General features: G+C 28.3%; 1 long non-coding RNA gene across 1 annotated transcript; it reads left to right on the top strand.

Annotated features, from left to right (window-relative positions):
• The first annotated feature begins 452 nt into the window (after positions 1-452).
• LOC119370234 (uncharacterized) lies at positions 453-4429 on the top strand. Its single transcript, XR_005177787.2, has 2 exons — positions 453-1240; positions 4061-4429. It is a non-coding gene; the product is annotated as an uncharacterized LOC119370234 (long non-coding RNA).
• The last annotated feature ends 225 nt before the right edge of the window (positions 4430-4654 follow it).

Here is a 4654-nt window from a genome sequence, read left to right as displayed (position 1 = left end):
ATTATATATTCTTTGTTGAGGTTTGATTTCATGAACTTAGTATAAGCAACTCAATTGTCACTTAGGGAAAATTCACTATTATGCAATTTACATGTATAAAAAAAATTGCCAATCCTATTATAGTAAAAATGGAATAAAAAATGTGGATTTCTTTTATTTTCTCGTTTATACATTCCCTTTATTGTAGATGTGCAGTGGCACAGTTAGAATTAATAAGGATTAAAAATATATTTATTTTCTAAAAATATATAGTAGAATGTCTAAATTGCGCGTCTTAAAATTAAAAATTGCCTATTAATTTTGCTACAAAACACCTATAAATATAAATAAAATTAAAAAAATAATTAATAAACTCTCAAAAATCTACAACCAAATGGAACGGAACGGATGAAATATTATCTAAAGATAAATTATGCATGGAAGAGGGCAGCAAAGTGGTTGAAAGATCAATAACAAATACGATCAATCAGGATTCGACGACATGGGTTTAGCATGGATCCCCTGAGGTATTTTTTATAATATTAATAATAATAATATTATTATTTTGATTAAAAAATTACTGAATATTATTTTTTCCAAAAAAAAAAAAGTCCTGAAAAAGGGGTGTCGATCACAGCTAGCAAGTACGCGGCTGATAAAGCACAAAAAACCAAACCACGCCCACGCCCACGCCTCTCCCTATAAATAAGGAAGCGATGAGCAGAGTAGAAATTTGGGCATTAATGGGCGAATTTGAATTTGCAGGTGATCGATCATCCTCATCATCCCAAATTGAAACCCTGAAATGACCCCTCAAATTCCAATGGAGCTCCCCAGTATAGTCCAAAAATCCAATTCTCTGTTTTTTATTACTACCTGTTGCTTCTTTGAAAAAGATTTATAAATTGATGGATTTTTAAGTGACAGAGACTGCTGTAGGTCAATTTATGATAGAGATGGTTTGTTTCCTCTCTCTTGTTCAATAATGGAGGATCCTGATTCTTGAAGATGTAACAGATGGAACAAGGAGAAGGGATGAAGATCTTTGCCAGATCTTCAATATATATGATATTAATCCGTTCTTGTTTTTTGCATTTTGATGCCATTAATTACAGTTAATTAATACTGTATGAGATTAGTTAATTTTTCATACAGCAGTATTAATTTCTGTATCCAACAACATTCTCTACAGTATAGGTGTTTCTATGCTCGGAAACCATCCAGCTGTGGCGATTTGAAGTTTTGAATCCTGATTTTGCAGGTAAGTTTCGTCTCAGGATGCACCCCCAGTTGGTTTTTAGTGGTTTATGCGTGTTTTCTTGAATATTTTATATGAATTTAGTTTTCAGAGTTTCTTGATTTAGAATTCCGACTTTGATTTCAGAATTAAGCTGTCATGTCATTTATATAAGAGTATTAGAGAAATAATAAATCATCCTTTATCAGTTTATTTTTGGGTACTATTGGAAAAGTTTTTAAGGTCTGTTTGGCTCTTTTTGGGAATGAAATTGAAATCAAATGAAGGTCTAGGTTCCGTTCGTTTCTCCTTGTTTCTGTAAAATAATTTACAGGAAAAATATTTTCCATAATGTTTGGGACGTTTAAATCATTTTTTTAAAGAAAATAATTTCTACTTTCGAAAGAGTAAAACATTTTTCGAATATTGACAGACCTTATAAATTTATATATTTTTTATTTATTAATCATCGTTTACCACCGACGACCACCATCAGTGGCTAGCACCAATGGCCCGGCTTTCATAATTTATACTTTTTTTTTTGCATTCTTTTCATATTTAACAATAAAACTTTTAAATTATAAAATTTCTATTATTATTAATATATTTTATGGTCTTATGAGATAAATACTTTAATATTTTTAATTAATTTTCAATATTACAACGAAACAACGGAAAATAAGTCATTTGGAAAATATTTTTTCAGCAAATTATTTTCCTTTACGGAAACAAATGGAGCATTAATTATAAAATTAACCCATGAAGTTGCTTTACTATACTTTTATTTCTTATTATTTCAAAATTAATAATTTTGATCTATAAAATATTTTAATTCTTGACTTCTGTGGATTACTTGTGCTATTCAGAACGTATTTTCAATAATATAAATTGTGCTGTTATGAATTAAAACTTGAATTTACGGATATGAAAAAATAGATCAAATTAATAATTATGGTTATTATTTTTAAATTATCAATTAATTGTTTTTCTACGAATGTGATATTCCCTTTGTCCTAGACTTGTTTCTGTTTTAAACAAAATAAGAAATATTATTAAGTTTTATTTATACTTTTATATTAATAATATATGTCACTTCCAATAAAGAATTAAAAAATTGTCTCACTGCGATTGGTCAAACTTGGATTGAACAAGTCTTTTTGGTTTTGTTTTGGGTTTCGGTCACGTTGAGGGTGGCTAAATTTATTAGCATTTGGTAGTAAAATATTTTTAAAAATTTGTAATTAGATGATATGTAAAAGAAAAGAAATAAAAAGGTAAAATAAATAATAAGGCTGGAAAAATCAAATTAAGCTACAAAATGAATAAATGATAAATTGTCGTAAATTTTCTTTCAAAATAATCAAAATAATATTTTCATATATACAAAAATTAAGTTAGGGGGGGTAATATGGTAATGCATATTTATAGCGACTCTTCAGCTAAGATGTTATGATATTCTGTCATCCATGAACTGGTCAATAAAAACGTCCCAATCATGAAAATTCCACTACCATTAGGATTCGTTGAGACGATCAGATCAATGGTTGGAAATCAAAATTATTATTTTTATTTTAAACTTTATACAAGTAGTTCCACTTTGGGGACTAGGATGGTTACGGGCTTCTATCAGAGTCCACAAGATATATATATATATATAGTGGTTAGTACTTATATAAGAAAGTTAAATATGGGCTTCAAAAAAATATTAAGCACTCAAATCCATCCGTCCATGACACAGGTCCTTACTCTGTTGGTTTTTTGAAAATAAATATTCATTTAAATTTTTTAGACTCTTTTTTTGGATATCGAAGGAGAGGGATTTGAATTCAGATCTATTGTCGGAACGTATTTGTACTTACCACTAGATTACACCACTAGATTACGGCTCAGTGTGCATTTAAATTTTTAGACTTATATTACTAACCAAATCTGTTTTTGAAATATTTTTAATTTTGAAAATAAAAAATCATGTTGTCCGACATTATCTTTTAGTTCTTTATGCTCCATTATTTTATTAATATATCTAATAATTTTCAAAATTTTTCTTAAAAAATATTTCCTACAAAAGTATTTCAAAATTTCTTTCTAATCAAATTGAAATTGATTAGAGTAAATATTAGAAACAAAAGATTGACTCCAAAAAATTTATATATATACTAAAACGGGGGAGTTGCACTGCTCATCAGTGCCCACCTCTTCTGTTTGAGCATGTCGTGTATAGTTTGGTAGTAGAAAAATTTAAACGTATGAGTTTGGTGTAATGGTATCTGTAGTTATCATTGAACCCAAAGTTTGTAAATTCAAATTATGTGTTTTTAATTTTTGTTTTAATTTTTTCACATATTTGTCAAAAGCTAAGACACATGTTAATGATGCATAGTGTTGGAGAGACAGATGGTTTCCATTTTTTTTCCTTCCTTCTCTGTTTCTCGCTTTTCTTCTCTGTTTTATTCCTTGAATTTATTTGTTATCTCTCTTTTTTACTCAAGTTTTCTTCAATTTACTCTTATCTCCTAAATGTTTTGCTTCTTTCTGCTCTCTTTTTGATTTCACTTTCTGTCTTTGGCCTTTAATTGCATGTTCTTGGTGAGTAATTTACTATGTACTCTCTTGATTATCAACTTTGAATTTCGTTTTTCAAGTTTGTAATTTGTGTTTGATTGTTTATAAATAATCATTATTTTTAATAGGTAATTTGGAAAGTTTGGATTGTAAGATTTCAGTTCTAAAGAAATTACATATTGTTGATAGTAGAAAAAAAGTAAAGTCCAGTTTTTAGATGAATCATCTACTTTAAATATGAGATGTAGGCAAAAATTTAATATTCAGTACTTTATTATATAGGTTACTTTTTCTCTTGTTTCTTGACTTGGTTAAGAAGAAGAGCTTTGTGTTGTGGAGGAAAGAGGATTTTGAGAGTCCAGAGAGGTTGCCATGGCAATGATTGATTTCTGGTCTCAATGGAAATACACTCTTCAATCACTTGATTGTAGTGTGGGAGAGGGACGATCGGGAAGCTTGATGTTTTTGTGCATTTGGAAAATTTTCAGGTTTAATTTTATCTTCTTTTGTGTTTGTAGGAGAGAGGGTTTTTCTGTGTTTTTGTGCAATTGAGATGTAATAAGATGTGTTTTGCTGTGAGGATGCAAAGATAGATTTACTGAAATATATTTTGCTGGAATATGAAATATTGAAGAAAATTGCTTCCTTATACTTGACAAGGCACGTGCATAAATGTTGAATACAAACATTTTATACTTGACATTAACTTATAAGAGGACAATATATAATTTCAGCTATTTCTTTTTATATATATATATATATATATATATATATATATATATATATATATATATATATATATATTACGATATTCTATACGAACTTTGCTTCCTTATTACTTTAATATTCTAAAATCTAGAAAGTAGAAAATTAAAG

This window comes from Jatropha curcas, chromosome 8 (genome assembly GCF_041381405.1).
Source record: "Jatropha curcas cultivar XTBG-Jc1 chromosome 8, XTBG_Jcur_1.0, whole genome shotgun sequence".
NCBI classification, from domain to species: domain Eukaryota; kingdom Viridiplantae; phylum Streptophyta; class Magnoliopsida; order Malpighiales; family Euphorbiaceae; genus Jatropha; species Jatropha curcas.
This window is presented reverse-complemented; position numbering and strand designations above follow the sequence as displayed.